The sequence below is a fragment of the Cygnus atratus genome, chromosome 6 (assembly GCF_013377495.2).
Source record: "Cygnus atratus isolate AKBS03 ecotype Queensland, Australia chromosome 6, CAtr_DNAZoo_HiC_assembly, whole genome shotgun sequence".
NCBI lineage: Eukaryota > Metazoa > Chordata > Aves > Anseriformes > Anatidae > Cygnus > Cygnus atratus.
In genome coordinates this window covers 5070168-5094746 of record NC_066367.1, presented here as the reverse complement: position 1 = coordinate 5094746, position 24579 = coordinate 5070168, and the positions used below count along the sequence as shown (strand labels likewise).

The window sequence follows — 24579 nt, the reverse complement described above, 5'->3', positions numbered from 1 at the left end:
CTGCTTCTTTGGCCTTCTCACTCAATTCACTAATGCTCAGCAAAGGAATCCACAAGTTTGTTCAAGGAAAGGAGAGGTGATTATGTATCCATATGGATGTGCAAGGAAAGGAAGGAGAAGGAGAGAATGGACTCTTGCCTTTTGGTGACTTTGGCTCCACCGCAACAGCAACTTCTTCAGTTTCCCTATTTCATAGCACATTTCAGTTCTTTCATTGTCTGTGGTTAACACTTAATTCTCAACCTTGCAAATCCTCATCTACCACTATAAAAACTTTTGAAAGGCGCTGAAGAAAATACTTGCTTTATACAGCTAATTGCAGTTGAAAACAAGCATAAACATGGCTTCCTACAGCAATGCAAAGACAAAAGTTAACAATTCACTGATTGCAAAGCTGACAGCAATCTACTTAATGCCCACCCTAACCCTTTTTGTCTGCTAAACTCAGTGAGTAGTCACTGATCCTCTAGAGTTCTGCCAGTAATTTGTTGAAATACCCGCTAGTTGAAAAGCACTAAGTGCTGCTGGTTGCTCTCTGCTAATATACTACCTTACCAGGTGTTCATATAAATAGCCACTTATGTAATTAACTGGAAGTTACTTCGAAGTAACTGCAGTTCTCTGTAGGAAGGTATGTAGGTTGCCTCTGATGGTGGGGTGGTGCTCCATAAGGTTTAATGGCATGCTTTATTTTATTTTTTCAAATTTCAGATTGATTGATGGTATTATTCATAGCATGTGTAAAGGGATACATGTGACAGACGTATTTTGCAGTAACAGTCTTACTACTTAAGTTATGGAAAACCAAAGAAACTATAAGAAAAGTAATGCCTAATTTTCAAGACTGAAGACTTGAAAAAAATCCATCCTCTACAAAGTTTAACTTTTCTACCAACCACAGAACCAACATGGTTCAGTACAGAATTATTCTGTTCAATACAGAATTATTTTACCAAGTGTAAAAATTGAATTTATTAATTCAGGTATATGTTGTGAGAATTTTATTCTACCTAACATGTTAGTCTCAGAATAAAGTTTGGAGTCTGAAACCATTTTAGAGAAAACAAGCCGTGATACCTAAACTTGCAAAGCTTTAGTCAAAATTTAAGACAACTCCATAAAGAGAGAGGGAAAAAAGCGGTCAGTCCATAGAGCCGTTGTTCGTCAGAAGCAATAGGCCAATACTTACTTATTGGTATGTGTTTTTTTGTTTGTCTTTTTAATTAAAAAAAAAATAGTGGAAGAAGAGATACCTATTGTTTCTGATGTCTGTTCCCTTCCTGTAGAGGTAGGGAAAGACAAAGGAACAGCTACTATGCAACCTTTATCCTTTAAATAACACTGTCCAGCAGAATCCACTGGAAATCTGTTAAGCGTCATTATCTAATCCAATCATACCATTTGGAGAAAGCTTGTGGCAGTTTTTCCATCTTTGTTTTTTTTTTTAAATGTCTTTTGATCATAAGTAACTACAAGACACAAGAAAAAGTTTAGACACTGTCACTTTCACAGGCTAGCCTGGAAGAGAGGGGTATTTTGTACTGCCTTTGGACCCACTATTGCCACAGAAGATAATCTTGAGCCTTATTACAGTTGCCAACATTCCACAGACAGTTTTACTACCTGTCTTGGAACTAGTGAGTCCTCTGGGTCTACTAATTCATTCTAACAACGAACCATATCCATACACAGTTTTGTTTCACGTACTTACCTTTCACATCTAGTCTTACGAAGCTAGAGAAGGAAAAACTGTTTTATAAGGTAAAGTATTAAGTTGTAGCTGATGATATAACTCAATTTTTCACCCCTTCTCTCATTTGCCATTAACCCAGACTGAGGTCTGACTATTGTAGCACTGTGCTCACCAATGCAGAAGTTAATTTATACTCCAAAAGTACTCCTGACAGTGTATTTAAAACTGTTTCAATATTCATTTTTATTACTATTGTTTTGGTTTTTTTTAAATCCTTTTCCCCCACTAATTCATTAAATCTATAAAGGTGTTTACATGCTCAAAGCAGAGCCGGTGGAAGCTGAAGCATTTTTTCCTCATCTTCAAGGAATTTATTTGGCAGTTTACATACATGCCAAACAGATGCTGCTAGTCAAATTTATTCGCAACATACTGTGAGAAGGGTACAGAGCAGAGCTGTTTGACCTTTGCCATTCTTTATCTCTTCCGCTGTACATACATTCAAATAGGAATATTAAAGAGCACTTTTTAGTACTGCAGCTACTGCTTACACCCACTAATGAAATCATCCCCTTTCGCACCACCTTTAGCGCTTTTCTTAATAGCTTAAAAGATGTACGAAGTATTAGATACTTTGTTTCTGTAATCAGTTCATTCACTACTTTTTCCCAGTGTTATAGAATTCTGGTTTCCTGTGAGAAAACAGCTTAAACTACATCTCTGAATTACTTAGAAACTTGTTTACTTGCTAGCCTTATCAGTTTAGTTAAGCCATTGAACACAGAAAACAAAAAGTCTGCCATTGTGAAAAGCACTAAATTTGCCCTTGTATTTCCCATTTTTCAGGAAGATCCCATTTCTGTGCCAACCTGACCTGAAAGCCAAGCACAGCATGCACAGCTTCTGCTGTTTCCACCTGCCCACCAGGCATGACTGCTCCAGCATTTCAGACCAACGCTGCTCCACCTGCGTGTGTTGGGTGATGGGAAGGACTGCGCCTCTGGTGTTAATCTATAAGGGAATAGTAAAAACAATGCATTTAAATATCTTTAAATATATAAGTGTAATGCTCATTTTTTTGGCCCACACAGTAAAAGCTTGACAATATGCCTGTGCTACTGGTAAATTGCTCACTCCTCCAACAACACAACGTTAACCAGAAGGGAAGGCTACCAAGCTGAAAACAAACAGAGTTTTTTAAGCTAGACAAAAAAAAAAAAAAAAAAAATCGAAAACGAACACCACAGAACAAACGTTCTCCTCACAAGCTAAATGCGGCGTCTCCCAAAGTCTCTCAGAAGCTACTCGCACCCAGGCGGGCCACGAGGGCGCCCGTTGGAACGGCCCCTCACAGAGCGGGGTGGCGGGGGGCGCCCGCCTCGTCTTACAGCCGCCCGCCGCGCGCAGGGACCAACGGTCGCTCTCCCGTTACCGTACAGACCGTACGGAGTCCTTTCGGGCACGAAGGGGCAGCGCTCTCAGCCTCCTCGCCACCCCCCCGTGCCGGTGCCTAACGGCGACGCCCCAGCCCGCCTCCCTCAGCACGGCGAGTCCCCTCCGAGGGACCCGGCGCAGTGCAGGCAAAGCCACGAAGCTTGTACTGAAGCGAAGGTCAGCAAAAAGCTATCGTGACCGACGTGACGAAAGCAGCAAGTGTTAGTTACACTAGACGTGGCCGTGCGGTCTGAGAGCAAGGGGGCTGCTGATGGCCAACCTTCCCCCAAAGGCTGGGAGTGTCTCTCCCCGAGGGGGCAGGGAAATGGCCACAGCTCAAGGGGCAAAACCTCCCCGTTCACAGAAACATCAACTCCAGCTTAGATGTAGGCTGGACGAAAGGATGAAATAATGCGCAAAGGTGAGATAAAGATCCTTTTCTGACAGGATTAATGATCATTTTTTCAAAGAATCATGGTTTAAAATGACACAAGAAGACTGCTAGATGTTTTGAAACCTCTGTCAAGCCGATGTATCTCAGAACATCCAGAAAAATGCAGCTAGTCTGTACTTCGTTTAGCTCAGTTTGGTTTGTCCAATTTTTCTCTTTTCTTCTGAGTTCTCTGAGTTTTCCAGAGTCACAATTATTTCACCTGATGTGAATGTCAACATAGCAATCCACACGGCAGTGTGATCCTGATTGTGCCACAAGGACAAGCTGGTTCTTGCAAACACATTTCAGATGACACCATTTTGCATGGCAGACTGCAGCACTCAAAAGTCTGATGAATAAGTGGTAATTATACAAGTACTCTGATGATTGGATTTCATACGTATCTCAGAGCTTTAATAACATATCATTAATTTAATAGTTGCAGTCAGTTTGGCTCCAATACATAGGTGGTATTCTCAGAGTGTGTTATGATTGTTTCTAATCTTCAAAGCACACTGCCATTGCTATCTGTTACAGGCCAGCTCTGCTGAGAAGCAGTCCAGTGGAGGAGGCAGTTAAATACAGTTCAGCTGAATGAGTTTCAGCCAGTTCTTGAACTAAATATTTAGACTCTGTTGAGGACATTGCATTTCTCAGATTTTCATCACTGCCTGGGCTCGATTCTTCCTTTCTCATTCCAATTCAGAATGATCTCCAAAATTTTTGAGATAAGGGAGACACGTGTTTTGTCCACTCCCTTTCCAGCTTTCACCCTACGTCCTCTTGCCCAGCCTGAAAATGAGATAAAATTCTTTGGTTCCTGGTTCTGAATAAGAGTTTTGACTTCCTTAAAAAAAATTCCACAAATAAAAATATTTTCTGTTTGGGAAAACAAAACAGTTCTTTGCACGATAGAAAACTGACAAAGCCACTGAATGTGGAGGATACAGCTGACTGTATGAACCCATTTCTGGAAGGAAAAGCAGAAGGCTTTGGGAAGGAAACCCTGAGTTTCCTCAGCAGGGAAAGCAGAGGAGTTTGGTAGGGAATCCCTGAGGTAACACTGTGCAGAGAGCAGAATGTTCTGAGCAGAAATAACTGAGGTAGTTTCTCTGTGTTTAGGCAGGAAATACTGACTTATCTGAGGATTGCAGAAGCATTTGGGTGACAGCTGGTGCGTTACTGATATACAGTAGACAAACTGATTCACTGGTAAAAATTTTATGAGAAATCTAAGGAATCCTCTGGTTGAACAGGTAATAGGGAACAGGTAGCCCTTAAAGGCAGAAAGGCAAGAGTAGGTGCAAAAAGGGAATGAAAAACTTTGGTGGAAAGAGGAAAGAAGATATGGGGGGGGGGGGGGGGCAGGCCGTAAATAGGTAGGTGTGAAAAGCAGAAGAAAGGATGAAGATTTCAGTAAGAAATGTTGAAGCAGCTTCGTTGACTACTACTGCTAGTTCTAACCATACGTTCTAAGTAAAATATATTAGAGCTGACTCAAAGGACCTCATTGTTTGAAACAGTTTAGAAAAAGAAATGTATCATCAAGGAAACAATCTGAACAGAATTTTTGGTCCAAGTGGGAACAAGAGTTTTGGATTATACTTACAAAAGCTATAGTTCTTAAATTTGAGAAAGTAAGCCTTAAGCTCCTGACCTTTTTTTATTTTTATTTTTTTTTATTTCATAGCCTTACAGCGCAAGAAAAAAATATGGGGCTGAGACAGAAAGAAAATTTTATAAAAAACAGAGCAAAAAGAAGAAAAGAGAATGGCACTCTGTGCACAGGGACCTGCCTGTAACCAAGCCCAGGTCACATAAGAGCATGGCTGGCCCTGCTGTTGGCCAGCCTGCCTTGGAGCTGGGTGACCCACTCTATAATGAGGGCTGGGGTCTTGGCCTGTTTGTGGCCCTTTGTTTTGTTGCTCCTTTCCTTACCTGAGGAGAATCACAACCCTTTAAGAAGGGTGAGCATCACTTTGTCCTCAATGGAGAACTGTTGCCTGCCCTATAAGGAGGGCAGGGCCCTTTACGCTGCCACTTCCTGCCTGCTTGCATATGGCTAGGGTAAGCACCCCATTAAGAAGTGAGGTGTCTTGCAGTATACCACTTGCATCAGGGCAAAAGAGCCTTTTCTGCCCTTTGGAAGCAGGGCTGCCCTGTAATTTGGAAAACAGCCTGTGCCCAGGAGTTCCTGGCATGATGCTGCTGAGCCAGTGTAGAGCAAGCCCCCTGTAAACAGGGCTGAAGCCTTTCCTGCCCGGTACAATGTGCCCAGAGTGCCAGCTTCAGTGATGCCCCAGATTCTGAAGCCTTCCATCAAGGTGGCCAGGCAGATTCTCCCAGCAGAGGGTGGCTGGTGGGTTCAGCAAAGGGATGCCTGGGGTGTTTTGGGGTGGCTGGGAGGAGGTGTTCCCTGCAGTGGATTCCCTGGGGAAGTCGTGAAATGTAAATGTAGCTACACACCCAAGTGCCAGGGCTGTCAGCTGGCATTTGGAGTTGGTGGAGTGTCGGGGTGGTAGCTGTCAGAGGGGAAAGGGGTACTTTGAAGGATGGAGCTGTGTGGACAGCCTTGTAAGACAGGGACAGGGTTGTCCCCTCTTTCTGCCTTGGTTTTGGCTGCTTTAGTGAGTGGGGAAGAAGACAGACTCTATGAGGATGGAAGTTCCTTCTGTTGTTACTTCTTGCATCATCGTGCCCCACACCTAAAAAGCATGCTGAGTCCTAGACCTCTGCTCCCAGCCTTGCCCCTGCTCAGAAGACAATGTACCGTCCTGGGGACCCTGCAGCTGTCCCTGCAGATGAGGAACTGAAAGCACTCCATAAGCAGTAAGACAAATATCTTGATGGCAACAATCATACTATTCAGAAAAAAAATAATAATAATAAAAAAAAATTCAAGCAAGTGTTGTGGCAGTAACACAGAAGAAAAATGGATTCTTAATTTATTTTATGTACTTACTACTCTCTTTCAACTCTAGCAATAACCAGTAATCCTCCCCTCATGGATTCCATACAAATTTTCCCCACAGAGAATACATTCATAACTAGTATTTGTTTACAATCTTATTATAGAGATGTGAATGAAGTATATTATGGCAGTCTTCATGAAGCCTGAATTTCACATAAAACTATAGCTCTCAGTCATGTTACTTCCGTAAATCAGACTCCGAAGAGCATGACAAATTTTATCAGTTCCTGTTAGTCCCAGTATTAAATATTATACAGTCTGTAGACCCCTCAAAATCTATATTATTCTTGTCCATGCAAATTATACATCTGAGCCCTAACATCATATTCATTTATTTTCTTTAGATAATCTTATTCATTGTGTGCTCACTCCCTTTTCCTGGACGTATTTGTGAGACCTCAAAGAATCGCTGACTTTGACAGAGACAAGAGTGCCACTACAGCAGCTCAATTAGCCATGGCTAAAGTAAGTAATTTCACACTAATCTACTGTTTACTGAAAATGATGTTACCAATCTGTTTCTACAGATAATGTACACCTCTTGTTCAGTTTGAGGGCAATTTTCCTGTGTTTTTACACACTTATTAGTGTACAAAGAAATGCAGAAAAGACTAGTAATCACCTCTGCAGAAGCAAGGGAGTTGCTAACACTTTATTTTCTCCAATTGTGGGTTTGGTTCCCATATTCTTAAAATGTTCACTTCTTCTTCTTAAGAACTGGTGGGTATCTGGAGATCTATATAGTGAATCTCTAAATGACATTAGAAACAACAAAGTTTTGTATGTTAGCCTCTGGCATTTTTAGCTGGAACATAACAGGTTTTCCATTTCCATTAGAAACAAGACATCTCACGGTGATAAACGGATAAAAAAAATAGTGAAGTCAAGCACTACCACACTTTATTCCAAAGCTCAAAAGCTGTAGAGTTTCATGGTAACAAAATGTGTCTTCATGTTAATATCTGTAGAAAAACTACCGGGGAAATAGAAGTATAAGAATGCTGTGGGACCTAGACTAATGATACAAATGATATCTTTCAATATTCCTTTTCAGCGTGCTTGAATATTACTGCTTTTACTCCAAGAATTTACTCTGTTAAAGAGAATGCTTGTGCCATCCTTACATTTTGCTGTGGGAAGCTTGAATTAATGTTATTATCAAATTACTTGATATGTGCTATAAGGAACAATACCATCTAATTTTGTGACAAATACAACCTGCAAGATGGAAGAGATAGAACTCTCTATTTTCATATTGTGTTTTGAAACAGCAATGAAAATGATATTCTAAAAATGGTAGATTAGCAATTTTAAGGAATAAAAGTCCTCTGTCTTCAAAAAAACATGTTATTTTCACAGTATTCTTTATTCTTGTACAATTCATTTGGCAGGAGCTACTGGGAGCCATTCAGTCATTATTAGCCTATATTATATTTAGAGTACCTATTTGAAGGATAAAATTGCAATTATTACAGAATTATCCACTAAGTCATCTCTCCTGAAATTATTTTTTTCATAGCATGTGCACTAGAGATAAACAATTGCTTCATTAATGTAATTCTGATCTTTTTTTTTTTCCTTCAACTATTGTTTTTCTTACATTGATTAAGTAATGCTCAGATGGAATGAGGTCACTTTCTAAGAGTTAGTCCCATCAGCTGACTCATCCTTATTTTTTCGTATTGAAGTCTTGAAATCCCCCACAGAAGACATTGACTGTGGTTGCACAATCTTTGATACATAGGATTTTATTTATTTATTTATTTATTTTTACCTATTTAGGTGGTGGCCTGTAGAAGGTCAAGCAAGTGAATATCAGAATTATTCTATATTAAATAGTATTATGCACCCCATTTGAACACATAGGATGTATACACAGTAAAGAACTGCCTCAGACTTTCCTCTGCAAGAAATCAATGCCTCGTTAAAAGGAGTAAAATAAAGTTTTACGTATTCTATTACATCTTGTTTCTTGAGATACCTATCAAGTCAAGGTGAGTGTAAGGTGAGTGCAAGTAAAAGTGAGGTCCACAATAAAAGTGATCTATGCATTGTCCAACATAGCCTATAGCAATTTAGTCACCTCTTTCTGTTCTGTTGGCTGCTAATTTAAGATATTTCTGTATTCCATATAAGATCTTTGAAATAATCTGGATCTAAGAGCAGCTGATGACGATGCAGCTTCAGAGCATTTGCATAACTTTGGTTGTGTGTCAATATAGTAATGAAAAAAGTATCTTTTATAGGGTTTTAATTAAAAATTGAATAATAGTCCATTAGAGTACACATTTTGAACAACTTTTCATGTACCATACTGTTGGTATAACTTCAAATGCGTAACTAATGTTCTGACATAGGCAGAAAAATGTACTATAATGAGTACAAATTAGTATGGTTTTGGATGGATATGGTGGAAAAAATGCTTGTGTGAAAAATTCATTATTGAAAATAATTATCAGTTACTGATAGGTATTCTAAGTGAAGCAAATCATTTGAAACTAGGACAGATGACATGTTCAACTTCACGTAAAATTGCTTATCTTGTATAAAACCAGATTCTGCCTAGACTGCATTACATGTTTTATCTATTTTATCTATGAATTTCTGATTTTATAGTATCTAGAGATACTATAGATATTGTTGAACTTCGTCCTTTTGTCAAGGGATTTCTATTAACATTTAGAAGACAAACATACTGTTTTTAATAGTACTGCATGCTAGGAAGTATATTTTGTGCTAAACTGTGCACCACTTTAAATAGAACCTAAAGTAAACCCGTACTTATGATGCATGCAAAAATAAATAAATAAATAGGCAGTCATCTCATTTTCCATGAGAAATTAGAAGACAAAAATAATCTTTTTAAGACTCATCAACTCATTCATGGTCAATGGAAAGACCCTTTTTGTCTAATGGGAATCTTTTATTTAAAACAAAAGCATTTAATTTTTTATTTAAAACAAAAGCAAAGAGATCTTTTTTTTTTTTTTTTTTTTTTTTTTCCTTTCCTTCTTTCTCTTTCAAGGTGAGAGTTAATCCAGTGATAATCCAGTGGGTAAATTACTATTGTAGTACTCAGGATGACTTCACAGAAATATTACCTGAGATTATAATTATGTTGTATGGGATAAGACATACACTTTTTGCATCTAGGTTTCCTCTGGGCAAAATGAAAGCAATATAACTTCCCTATTTTGCCAGTGTATTGTTACGGTAATTAAATTCAGTGTTATACTAAATACCTCACTAACTATATTTGTGGTGTGATAATAATAACATATTAAAAACCGATATACCCACATGGAATTTACAGAGAATATGATAAATTTGGATACCACAGCTATCCCAAGAGAAACATTTCCTAATCTTTCATGAAATCATATTGTAAATTCTCAGGGGCACCTCCTACTACTAGTCCAATAAGTAGCATAAAGATATTTTGCCCAATTATTTATAAACTTGAGAATTTCAATTAATTGCATACTGGTTGAAATGGTTTTAATAAACTCAAAATACTTTATTGCTTATTGAACTTCATCCAGCCTATATACATCTAGAAGGAAGCACAGTGAAATAGAACAAAAAGTGGCTGGAGTAAAAAAGACCAAATGATAAATACCATTACATGAGATTCAGGCTATATACCTGCCCTATACAAGAAAGAAAATATATTTATGAATGAATTTTCTGTCTGTTTATTACATCATGAGTCTGTGTTCTATATCTGAACTAAAATTTAGGGGTGGTGGGATGGAGGGATAGGCATATTTATAGATTAAGGTTGCTGAAAATAAACTACAGAAACAGAATTCATAAGAATGCTCCAGTTCCATTAATGCTAGCTTTTGATTTTTCTGTAGTTTCTTCCATGCCTAAAGTTCATATTAAGTTTTTCTCACTCTTAACCTCCTTACTGGTCAAATATTTTCATAGGCTTATTGATAGCATTAGTAATCACTGATACTAGCACAGGAATTGAGTATCAAAAGATTTTGTAGTGTTTTCCACTAACATAACCACCTTTCCCCCATCTTGGCAAGGACTAATTAAAAAACAAAATCAAAACAGTGACTAAAAAACAGTCAAAACAGTGACTAAAACCAGAAGGGCAGTTTATACGTATTTTGCCTTCATCACAGTACTAACAAAACATTTATAGAAAAATAAATGTTTTGTTAGTACTGTGATGAAGGCAAAATACCAGAAAAGGTATTTTACCAGATACCAGAAAATACCAGAAAAGAGACATTCAGTCTCTTGGAGACTGATCCATTCAAATAAATAAAGAAAAAAATGAGGGGTGGGGGAGAAGAAAGATCACTAATTTGTGATTTTGCTGCCACTCTGCTTCCCTCTTGGGGCATGTGTAGGAATGTCAAGTCCTGCTATACCAAAGCACAGCAAGTTCTTTAACTTCCAAGGACTCTTCTCCAATTACAGTTCAAGTCTTTTGATAATAGGACAAATAGTAACCAAATTAAGTGCATGAAAAAGAAAAGCAGAATAAAATGAGGTCTTATACAGTGGATCTCCAGTACAAAAGTAATATTTTAATTATAAATAACTTTTTTTTTTCTTTATCTAAATTTGCTATCCATAATGAAAAGAAGAAATGAAAAAAAAACTTAAGAATATTATTGGTATGGGATAGATAACAAAAATACGTATTCACTTCTTGTGAACTGATTCACAATTCAAGTGATCCCTGTCTTCACACTTAGCAGAAAGGTCATCAATAAATTGATAGATTTATTTTAGATCAATGTGGAAAAAAAAATCCGATTTACCATTTTTTTTCCATGCAGAGTCTATTTCAACAAGCAGAAATGGTACTATTGGATAAAGAAAAAATCCCACAACCATTCTTCTCAAGTATCTATAATTTCCTAGAATTAGATTAAAGCAGAGTTCTTCTAAATTAGCTAATACTACTCTTCAGTAAATATCTTGAGGAAAACAATTTTAGCATCTTGTTAAAAGCATTGTTGAAAGCTATGAGCATGTGCAAACAACTCCTCTCATTTCACTAATTCTTTAGCCTAATTATGTTGAAACTGTCTGGAAAATCATTCATTTATAGATAATCACTTGCCCTGTAACTGCATATATCCCACAAAAAAAGTATACCACAGATACTTAAATGTCAGCTTTTCATGAAACACTGTGGCAACAGACCTTAAAAGCCTTAGATCTGTGCTTCATCCATGGCTGCTGTCCCTCCCCATCACAAAAGATTTCATGTTATCCAATACCGTGTAAAAACATTAGTCAAGTATGAGTGTGATATAGATCAAAACATCTTCAATGGTTTTGAAACTGGATGCATGGAATGATTATATGAAGACAAATACAATAGATCTTTATGAAACTATTTCAGATTATGGGAGAAAAAAAGCAGTTAGTACTGAAAAATAGCCACTTGGAAGTCACAAAGAAAACAAAAATGTTATTCTTTTTTTTTCTTGCTTTAATCTTTTATGTCTCAATAAAACTGTTCTCCTTTTGACCAATCATTACATGAGACCATTAAATTTCTTTGATGAGCAATAACACATACCATACCAAATCAAAACAGTATTACAGAAAGGTGCTGTCTCTACTGCATTACAGATGAATTTGCCTTGGTTTGTTTCAGTATTTTCCCTAGATACTGGTTCATTATTCTCTTCATAACTGAAGACCTGATAAAATGTTAATACTACTAATCCTGATAGCATGTAATAGTAGGTATGCATGCAGAGAATATCACAAAAAGAAAATATCCAGAATACCATATAATGTATTGAATACCACTAATTTATTGAACGACTGTGGCCAAATTGCTTTCACTTTTATTGCTGTGTTTATCCATCTTTTTTCCTCTTCCTCATTTCTGTATATTTAAGGCTGCAAGGCTTATGTTTTCTCTTAAACTGGTCTAGTCTTGAGTTCTCAAAACTATAAAGACTCCAACTTATGTTCAAGTACTAGAATAATTTGACTTAAAAGAAAAAAAAATAAATAATGGATTATAATTGCCCCTCTCACTTGTCTCAGTCACCTGTTTTTTGCTCCTGACTGATCTCTTATTGGGCCATATTATTTGTGTAGCTGTGCTGTGAACTGATCTTGGTTAAAAAATAAAGAAAAAAATTGGAATTCTAGAGAAACACTTAAAAAGCCAAATTAATTCAGCAATCCAGTATACAACACCATTTTCCAGTCCAATAATTATTTTGCCTAAATAAATACTGTGGCTGTATTTCAATGTAGTAGCCCTCATCCCGTCTTGAACTTCTGTATAACCTTATCATGAAGTGCTAAATTGTTGCTTTAATCATGAGACCATAAGGTCTTTTATAGTCTGAGCCAATGAAAATAAACCTCATGCTCACTAGCAAATGTAGAATATTAAATTTAAATCACTTTGCTTGGACAACATAGGTCAAAGCATTCTCTTTTTAATTGCCCTACTTCTTAAAAGCTACTTATCTAGATAAATCTATTGTATACGTTTGTAATACACGTTTGGCCTCATAAAATAATCATCACATAACTTTTGCATAATGTTACTGATTAATACCAATTTGGGTCATTGTGACTATACACAAGCTGTATAAAATTCTTTTAACCAATTTACCTGAAGAAAAAGTTCAGAATCTGAAGACCAGTTGGTTCAATTTTAATAGATGAACACCAGAAAAAGTATCCGTCTCAAGGTGCTACATTACTATTTTCTCTATGTGTGAGGCATACATTTCTAAAGGACAGAATGATTTCTATATCCATAACAGCATGATTCATTGCTAAACTTCTTGACAGCTTCTGCTAGTACATTTCATTGCAAAAAAAACCCCACCATGTCATTTTTAACTTCTGTTGATTTGACTTGCACTATAACAGAGATCAAAAGGTTAATTGCTGTAATAATTGCAACTTTGACCAATAGAAAGAAAAATCTGGCATTTACTTTTTTTAATTATTTTATTATTATTATTATTTAACTATACACCAAAGTACGTCACTTTGCTATTCTGGAAACACTGGGTCTTTTATTGCAAAGAAGCAAGTGATCAATTAGGATTTTTTGTAACTTTCAGATGGTAATTATATTTCAGTATTTAATATACAACAGCAATTATTTTCTGTTCTGTAAAGCTGCTTGTCTTTCTTCTGTGGAGCATTGGATCACAACATGAAAGAGGGAATAATTTTAAAATTAGAAGTATATACTTGTGCTTTATGATTGAAAAAAAAAATAGTCAAAAGAAGCGTTTTATTCCAAAGAGGGCTGTACATCACTGAGAAAGGTCTAAGAGGACAATACTAGAAGCAGTAGTGTGAAACAGACCACAGGAAACGTTTAGAATGAACATTAAGAATATTTTACTAACACAAATATCTCCTAAATATTAAATAGTCTCCCTGAGAAATGGCTACAGCTCATTTGTATGTTTTGCTGAGAAACTAGGCAAAATACTCATTAGCATATTGTAACAAACATGTCTATATTTAACTTATTGATGGAAAAAGTGTTCTGTTTTTCAATGTGATGTAAAAAAAAAAGAAAGGGGGGTGGGGAGGAGGGGAGGGCAGAAATAGACTCTTCTGGCACAGGGTCAGAGCTTCAAGGATGGATGAAGTAACTTGGTCTGCATGCCCAGAAGTACATAAACTCTTCCTCTGGGCATGCATGCTTCAAAATACTCCCGTGCTTGAAGACAAGCAAAAGAGGTGCAGATATCAAAACAATTAACCTCAGCATAATTTTCATAATTTTGTTTTGAGGAATCATTTCAGATGAATGACTCCAAGAATCATTTATAGTAAATTTTTCATAATATTATCTATACTGCAAAATTTTATCTTTAGGTATAAAAGTACACACAGTCATTAACATTATCCATTCATTATACTACTCTCAGTGTTCCATTTTTCCTCACAAAACTACATTAAAAATAAAATTTTTTAAATCTTATACAGAACTACTTAAATGACACTTGAAAATCAATTCTTTTATGAACAAAATCTTTCTAAACCCAGGTTTCCACTCTATAGTACATGGGTTTTACTAAAAATAAAAACAAACAACAATAACAAAAAAAGGTTAGATTCAAATGTTCCATGCAGCAAAGTGAGTGTTCTTTCATTGTGTGTTGTTTCTAACTAAACCACAAGAAGTGTATGAAAAGTACAAGCCAACACAACATTATTATACTTAAGCAAAGATGGCCCTCTTACACGAATAATCATTTCTCTGGTAGTGATTTTCATTGACCCTGAGGGACAGTTTTCTTCTAATTGCATCTAATGAGCTGGCTAAAAAATCAGTTCTCTCATTTCACACAAATTAGCTCCTGTATATCTAAAATGCTGAAGGGATGAGGGAGAGCCTAAACCAACTCCATTTTCCACATCAACAGAGCTATCAGAAAACAGCATTTTCATTTAGGAAAGATTTTCTTAAATCAGACTTCTACTGTAAAATCTTAAAAAGCAACCTTAATAGATAACTTATCTGGGGCATTTTCTCAAATTTGTATACAATGGAGAAAAAAGAGAAACGAAAGGTGAATGAATGTAGTGCCTCTTAATTTTAGATGTATTTATATGCTGCTGGATTACCTCTCACAGCCCCTTCAAAGCAAGGGACGTATTTTTATCATTGCCTCAGTGGAGGCTTACTAGCCCTATCCTCAGATGATGTAGACTGGTTTTACCCTAGTAAAGCTGCTCTGAAGCAGAACAGCTGAAGATATAATCCTGGTACAAAATCCAGGTGAGAAAGCACTATGATGTTCAATCACATTATGATATAGAATTAAACGTCTTGCCTAAAATCACACAGAAAATGTGTGGTAGCTAATGTCTGAGTCCAAGTAATTTAAACTTTACATCAGCATTACTGGTGTCATTACTAAGATGCCACTAATTTTTCTTTACTTTGCATAAAGATCAAAACAAATCATAGTCATTAAAAGACAAGCCAAAAGCTCAAGCTGATCTCTCTTCACTTTCCAGGAGAGTGAAATTACACCATAATGGGAACATGTAAAGACATATAAACTCAGACACAAAAGTATACTAAAATAGGAGGGAAATCATGCAGGAAATTGTGGAAAATTGTCTCAGGGACAAGTATCTCCAGATCACTTCTTGTAAAAGATTAAAATTGTAATGTCCCTGAAAATTTTGCTTATTATTTTTCAAGTTACAATAAATTTAATTACAGGCTTTGACTGAAGGCTCAGTTTAACTCAAAGTCAGTATTGAAGTTTAAGCTTTTCATGTTGAAGATTATTTCTACATCTATATTCTATCCTTTCATTTTTCAGATAAGACTAGAGACTAAGGGAAACTTGAAGCTGTTTTGTGATTTAAACATATTTTGTGATTTGTTAAAGCCTGTTCTACAGTTTGTCCACTTCTGTAGCATCAAGAGGTCAAATAAGTTCATAAGAACTGAATCTCAGAGGTCACTTCTTTAACAAACTGGTTCAGGTACTCAAATTACTTTGCATTCTTCATACAGAGTTTATCTATATTATCTATAATGGTTTCATCTCATCGTTCCAATTACTTGAAAAGTTGGCATGGCTTGAAAATGTTAAACTCTTCCAGACTGAAAAGAAATTGTCATCTCACTCAATGCAAATTGTTTTTAGCCTTAAAAAACACAATACATCTTCTTAAGATGGAAACAATTCAGAGTTTCATGTCGTTTACTTAGTTAATTGTAAACCAACAGATTATAATCTTCAATTAAAAGCCAGTGTTTAGGTTTAGGTTCATGACACTCTTACTAAGGAAGTATTCTATAAACAAACAAATAAATAAATAAATAATCCAACAACTGGTTGCCTTCTTCATGCATTGAGGATGCATGTAGGGTACAAGAAGGGTTTCACTCTGTATTGTTACAGAAATATATCCCCTAAAATAATGCTATGTAGTTTGGGTGAAAAGTGGTGCAAGCCTTTTATGCCAGGCTGCTGGTCTAGACTTAATTTTATTGTAGGGTTCTGAATTTTGATCAGTATTTTAATAAGACAGATGGAAACTTATTTCACTATTTAATCTTCGTGAATGCTGAAATGAAAAATAATGGCAGTTACTGGAAGTTAAAATAATAAACTATTTCATTGTTCATTGTTTCTCCAAATTCTCATACTTGTCTTTTAAAATAATTTCATGACATTTCACGATTGTGGCAATGATCAACAGCTTTTGAGCTTTTTTTTTTTTCTGTCTCTCCTCCAAAAGAAAACTTTTTTGTACTGTAGGTTTCTTTTTTTCTTTCTTTCTTTCTTTCTTTCTTTCTTTCTTTCTTTCTTTCTTTCTTCTTACTTTAGAATTGGCTTTGATGTGAAGGCACCTGTCAAAGACATGAATCATGTGGGATGATAACTGTCTTATTTTAATCAGGGATATGTAACATTAAATGTTAGGTGAATCTTGGAAAGGATTTGTTGTCATCCTATTGATTGTTTTTGTTTCTTTGAGTGTGAAATGAAAAGTCTGTCTCCATATAATATGCCTCTGTTCCTTTGCATTCTAACTTCTCTTATTATAAGGTGTTCTAGTTACTAAATTTTTAATGAAGAGCTGCAGAAAACAAACCAATTCACGGCAGCCTGCAATTTAGCGTCATTTGGTACAGCTTTACATTTAGTCCAGTATCCTTTCCCTCTGTTGCTTTTCTTAATTAATTTATTATGGTTTTCCAAAAGCCTATCTTTACCATAGCACCATTAAAAACGTTTCACTTCACGCTCATTAAATTGGGCATTATTAAACATTATAATGTTAAGTATACTTGGTCTGGAAAAAGCAAAGTTTGCATAAGTAATCATCTCTCTCATAATGGTATCTTCTGGTAAAGTATATCAGAGAGTAATACACATTAAATTAAAATATTTTTCCCAATTGGCATAAACAAAGCTATGTTTTGTCTCAAGGACGTAATTTTTGCCATGTCACCCAAAACATTCTCTTTTACTTCCTATCAGATGAAAACAAAACTCTGCATCAGTTCACTGTTCATTTGAAACAAGTATAATAACAATTAAAAAGTGCAATTCCTGCAAGAGTGAGATTTATATATCAAAACGACATTTGGCTCTCAACTTTAGCATGCTTTTTTTCTACTGCTCTAGGACTGTATCTGCAAATACTTAAAGATTGTGAGGTTTATATTCAGCTTTCAGATCATGCACTCTTACTGTAAAATAACCTCTGTATTCACAGGATTTCCTAGAACCCTTTTTAAATTGGGCTATGTCTGTCTTACACGGGCTTTCTGTACATAAGGGCATGAAATCTCCTATAATGGAAATAAAAGTACAGTATTGTCCTCTATTTGATCATTTTAGCTCCTTATTTTTGTTAGGGCCTGTGGAACAGAAAAAACTGATCTTGACTTTTGACTTAAAATACTCCTCCCAGCAGCAATTACAGGCTCACTAAATATTTCATCTCACTAAATATTTCATCAGCATCTTTAAATTTATTTAGGTTTCCAAACGCATCATTGGTATTTACAGTACTATCTGGACAACACTATTTAGAAAGTCTGTCAGGTTTCTAGTTCTGATACAAATATTTCAATATAATTTACCATTTCAAAAACCCTTAATGACATGTATTCATGTTAATGAGGACCCTGGTTCTGCAGTGATCTGTTGTAAAATTTCCTGTGTTCATGTCTTGGCTGAATGCATAACTTTTACCATGCTTAATTGTATTTTGTTTTCACTTACCTTTAGCTTAAGCATTATTCTATTATTCATACAATTTGGGTGAAAGGAAAGTAACTAACACAAAGATTGATGAAAAATAAATCATACTATGAATGGACAAAACCAAAGGATTATTTTCAAGGTTTGCTATCCCTACTAACAGTTTATGGAAAACCAAAGATTTTGGGTGAGTGTAATTCAAGCTTTGGAGAAAATGAGGGCATTTATGCATGCATATTTTTCAGCTAATAAATCAACTGGAAAAAAAAAAAAAGATTTTTAATTGACTGTGTGTATAAAACTCTGTACTAGTGAAATAAGATTAGAGGTCTTATGTTTGAAAAAGATTTATCATTAAAATATTCTTCACCAGCATAGTCATAGAATTACAATCAAACTCTCTCTTTGACTTCTTGGATTTTAGAAAAAAGTAGTGACATGAAGCTATGTTTCAATTAGAGGAAACTTCCAGGTTGAGTACGTATAACAGAGAAAATGAGTATGAATTTATTCCAGAAGTCCGATCATGCTGGTGAAGATTGGAGTCCCTGTTGACTTGTGTAGTGACTTGGACAAGTGAGATCACTACCCTGCCTCAGGCATGGGCAATGACTCAATTGTAATGTGTTACACAAACTTGTTATTTCACATTATTCATTTATAATGAAAAGCAGAAAAATGAAAACCAAAACTTGGCCTAATACAGTAAATGCATTTATTGGAATAGTATTCATCTGTAGTATTATATCCATCTATGTATAATCTATGACATTTCTGGCATAAGAGGCATCAAAATATATTTCCTTACTTCAACAAACTTTGGATCAGACTTGTTCTCAGCCAGAGATGTTGTCTTTGTAGTTAGTACCCTTTGATGCATGTTTCTCTTCCATGAATATTTAAACTGTTAAGGCTGTGCCCTGTGTAGCACACCTAAGACATTTTTCATAGTGTTCATTTATAATGATTGGCAATATCAGAACTACTTCAGCAGTGTAGCTGCACAGCAGATATGTGTGGAGTCAGGTAGTACCTTTTTGAATAAGAGTCATATTATAAATTTGGGTACTACGTGGGCAGATGTCTTTCAGAAGCACCGATGCCTCTCTTACTTGAACATTTTTCAAATGCATGCCTTAGCTTCAGGGGCAGTTAAAGAAGACCTCCTATGTGAGCTGCAAACTCTGCAATTCAAGCAAATTCCCAATCATTGCCCCCAGCTGTCTGTTCCAATAATTCAGTAAGACTGAATGCAGACACAGATTCACACAGAAAGCTGTAAATAATTATCTTGGAAAGGGTTAACCTGAGAGCTCTCACAAAACTCAACAGCTGGCAGAAGATTCAAGAGAAAGAAAGGACCTTGCTTTCCTATTATTGTAACTGGAATATAAAAATCACAGAATATCTTCCCTTCCTTTGAAAAACTTACCGAATTAATGAAGCTATGATTACTTCCACGTATTCTACAGTTTTTTTCTTTACAGGTATTTTATCTTTTCCTTTAAAATGGATTCTTGTAAAATTAAGTATGCCTCTCTTATGCAGAATGTGCTTATTAAAAATCAAGCTGTCTAAAATACCTACCTCAACATTTCCAAACATCCTACCTTTGCAAAGGTGCATTTATCAGAGCTGAATGCTCTGTTGACCCTTGTGCAGAAGATAGAAAGGAAATGAAATATTGGTGACTTGCAAACTGGAGTTGATCAACCTCATATATAATTGTACTTTGAAAAGAAAAATATGAAGAAAGTACCTTTGGATTGAGTTTTTGGACTATAAAGGGACTTAAAATGGAATTTTCTTTAGAAGTTAATTTTGTATGGTACAAAGAAGAACAAACATAATATATTGAGTCCTATTAGCTCAATACTCGTCTCCCAAAGAACCATGGACCTCCCCAGGTAATGATCCTGTCTTGTTAATGAGCATCAATCTTCATTTGTTTAGGGTCTACCATTAGTTTGTTTCATTTCATGCCTCTTGTTTTTTGAATCTCAAAACAAAGAGTTGATTCCTATCACTTTCTTATCTTTCTTTATTGCTAAAAGAGAAGAAAGTGCATCTGCTAACCAGACTAATCCATCTTGGTAGTAGGAATTAATTTAATATAAAATTAATTTTAAATCTGTGGGTGCTGTTCCACAGTATAGTCATCTCCCTACTGCATGACCTTGTCCATGAAATACACAGAGAAAAGCTTACAGAAATTCATCAATGAGAAAAAGTTACAGTAATTCATTGCTAAGGTTACCTCATGTCATAGCTCATTCCTGTAAGACAAGTTTTGCTGTCTGTGATAATGAGAAAAGGAGCCTGCGGTTATAGGGAATACCATTTCCTTCAGCAGCTCACAAGAGTAGAGCTGTATTGAGGACAGGTAAAGCTCCTTCAACAGTTTCAGGTAACCTCAGGAGTTCTTGGTGGGGCAGAATATGGATTTTTTCACTTTCACTGGAGAAGAAGGGAAGGTTTCTCATCTTTTCAGTTTTCTTTTTCAGAGATTAATGTGTGGAAGTACGGAAAACAGATGAGCAAAGCCTGAGTCACACTAAGAGAGAGGTTTGCAAGGGAGCTGCAAGTAATCTCTAATTCCTAGTCTCCTTTGTCAGTTTTTACACAGATCCAGTATGAAACGGTACCTTCAGAAAACATTAGGAGGGTTCACTCCCATGTACAGTTTTGCCATTTACGTGCATGACAATATGTATGGCAATACGTCACATATATGACACTTTATTTAAGTGCTTAAAGTTTTAGCTTATTCTAGACAGATAAACAACTCCACTAAATTCAGTGATAGCACTGTACACACCGTTGTATATTTGATGAATAGGAAGGCTTTACTGGAAAGAGAAAACTAAACTGGTTTCAAATGCTATTGTAATCGTTTATCTTCATCATAAATCATATTTCACAGACAGGAGAGGTGACATGCATGTCTCTTGTACCTAGGGACAGAAAAGAAATCAAAGGTCTATAATATGCAGGAATATTTTCAAAGATCTTGAAATTGGATACTTGAGAGAGCTATTTTTTACTTTTGTCTTTCAAAGTAGGTGAATATCTTATTTTCATTGCCACTGGGTATCCAAAAGGACATATGGTATGCTCAGGTGCCAATGCAATCAGATAGTGCTCCAAAAGAGAGATGCTAGCTGTCTTTTTCTGTTATATGGTATGAGAAATGGAAACAAACGTATTTTCTAATTCTTTTTAAAAACAACTCATTTTCTGATATGGTGTCAGAAGTATGATTTAAGACATCAACATCTTTATTCAGAACATAACCGAGTTAGTTTTATTAGCGATATATTCATATAAGTGTAAGGATTCAGCTTGGGAATTACACTATGTGTTACTTAATACCCATTTTATGCATTTAGATAGCATGGTAAAAGATTAGTGAAAGAGGATTGAGAAGAGGTTAATTTACTACATGCACAACTTGGATTGCTAGCAATTAAAATGATTGACAACAACCAACTCATGAAGAAGCAAAGCTACAGTCAGCATAGCCCTTGTGAATTAACTTTGTTTCTCCTAAGAGGGGAATAGCTTTGGTTTCCAACTTCAGTCAGTTAGACTCTGAAAGCATAATGATAAAAGTCTTTCATATACTGCCTTTATTTTTCTCCACATTTTTGTTGTGTCAACTCAAACAGCTGTTTGCAACACAAAACTAAACAAACAAAACAACTAAACTGAAAAGAAACTTGAATGCTTCCAAAGCATCTGACTTTGAATAACATTAGTGAATCAATACCCTGAATCTTGACTGCATTATGTGTACTAAAAGCAGGGGAAATACAAACACAGCACATAAATTCCTCTGATTAACAACAAAAAAAATAAATAAAATCAGAGATTGAACCGATAACCTGATAGCCCCCCCCCCTTTTTTTTTTAAAGTAGCTTTTCTATTACTGTAACTTGATTTATGTTTTCCCTTCTAATTCCTACAATGTAACTTACAGTATTAAAATGATACTGCAGCACAAAGCCTCAGAGTAGTAAGTGATTTCAGCAGGTACAGCTACACGTTGAATTACAGGTATGTCAGAGCATAGTTGGTACAGACTCTATGTATGTGCCAATTAAATAACTGTCTCATTTTAGGGGCTCAGAGAAGTATCTAATACTAGCATTTTAAGTATTAGTATATGCAAACTGTTTGTGTGGTCCTGGGCTTCTGGGAAACATAGAAGAAAAAATAAAATAAAATAAAATAAAATAAAAGCCTGAATTAAACCTTAAGAGGTCAGATTAACCTGAGACAAACATCACTATGAGTACTAAAAGTCCAAACTGAACTGACACATCGTCACAACCATGTAATTCTTATGCATTTTCCAGCTTTGTTTACTTGCTTTAAAGCAGTCACAGGTTTAACCCGTAATTTCACCTAGTCATGCCATAGTCTATACCATTTCAGAGAAAATTGGATTCTTCTCTGGCACAAGAGCTGCAGAATTTTTAAAAATTTAAATTGCTTCTGCTATAAAGAGATATTACACCAGGTGAACTACAGACAGGACATATTAAAATAAAACAAAACAAAACCACCACCACCACCACCACCACAACAAAAATACCTTCAACAACACGTAAGATTCTACTATGGGAATAAACTCCTGAAAAATGCACAGGAAGAACAGGGAACAAGACTATTGGTGAATATAACAAAAATACAATATGAATACATTAAATTCACCCATGTATCAATACAGCAACTGCTTTCCCAATAGATTTATATTATTTCTGGAAAAGTATCAGCCTATAATACTCATAAATGGATTTGCTGCTGCATAGGCAGATATAGCATTCATTCCACTTTATCTGAAAATGGCATTAGAGTTAAAACAAAAAAATGAAACATATCTTCAGTCAAGAGTCAGAGAACAGTACTCACACACTGTTCAGACAAGAAAACAAATCTGAAAGGAAAAAAAATAAATCCATCAATTCACAAGGGAATAATTCTGTTTACTAAAGTGGGAGTTGGACTAGAAAAATATAACAAAAATACTCCAATGTGCTCTCTTTATTCTTTCCTGTGATTGTGAAAACAGCCTTTTCAGGAGGTTACAAAAGGTTATGTTCACACTATCTGTCTGAAGATCAAGGTTTGGTGTGTGAGCGAGCTCCCACTTTCAAGTTGGACTTTTCCCATGAAGCTAGTAAGAATTTGTGTACAAGTCTAGCCTAACCACACAGAACAATACACAGCCTTCTGAGATTAAGATTTGCACATCAACTCAAACCTAATCAAAATGACAAAATACAAATCATTTGCATTTTTTACCTACATAATATAGACAAACACCTATGCACAGAAAACATACTATTTGTAGCATATAATACAATTTACAATAAAAAAATGCATTATCTCAAACTTTGTTGTTCACTTCCAATCACCTAAACTGGAAAAAAAAAAAAAAAAAAAAAAGTTGTATACAGGAGGCACAGATTGTTTTAAAATTATTTCAGTATAAGCAAAACATATACCAGTTCAAATGCCAAAATCTTTGCTGTCTTGACCCTCTTAGCTCTAGAACTCTAGCCCTGTGGGGACTATACTGAATTTTTTGCTCCCATAATTTTTACAATTATTTTCAGTGTTCACTCTTAAAGTTAATTGGGAAAATGATCCATTTTATCTTGCTCATAACTCTGCAAAACCACTTAACTTTAACCATTTATATACAAAGATTAAACCCACTGTTTTTTATAGTAAAATTACATGATTCAGCCCTGCTTTGTGTGCAAGTGAATTTCTCCCTGAAGTCTCTCACTTTGGCAGCAAATGATAGACAGGATTATGCCCACATTGCTTTTGGAAATAATTCTGCAATCTTTCTGCAAGAAATAAATGAGAACTCAAATTTTCATGTTTATATTGGTCTATCTTTACTCACTTTTCCCACAAAATAGTACATGCAGGCAAGTTGGATGACATAGTGCTGCATTTAGGCTTTCAAAGTCCTTCACATTTTTTTTCTTCCATCTTAAAGAGCAGATTTTTCTCCCAGATATGTTTTAGTAGCTTTCCTAGAAGTCATAAAAGTCACACATTTGTAATGGAGATAAAAAATGTTTGCTATACAGCATAAGCATATGGAAGAATTTGTGTGTGTTTTGGAAAGTTTAAATGCCTGTGTACGACTGTAGTTTGTGACACTGGTGCAAAATACTTCTTGAAAATTCTGTGGTTAACTGTACCAAATATTGTAAAGTCAGTCTGAACTAATTCACAAAAAAATACACTCATTAGCTTAAAAAATATCCTCCTTTCCACTTGGAATATCAGGTTTCTATTCCAAGCAGT

At 35.6% G+C, this 24579-nt stretch overlaps 1 protein-coding gene across 4 annotated transcripts in view; it reads right to left on the bottom strand.

The window, feature by feature from the left end:
- The window catches only part of TFPI (tissue factor pathway inhibitor), a 213076-nt gene that overhangs the window by 77204 nt on the left and 111293 nt on the right, over nt 1–24579 (bottom strand). For 3 of the 4 annotated variants that reach the window (XM_050711583.1, XM_050711585.1, XM_050711582.1), the window contains exon 2: nt 2568–2704. The gene's annotated coding sequence lies outside the window, so the exon portion shown is untranslated. Of the gene's footprint in view, nt 1–2567; nt 2705–2958; nt 3118–24579 lie in introns of those variants that run through there. The other variant, XM_035569280.2, reaches the window with a different exon arrangement.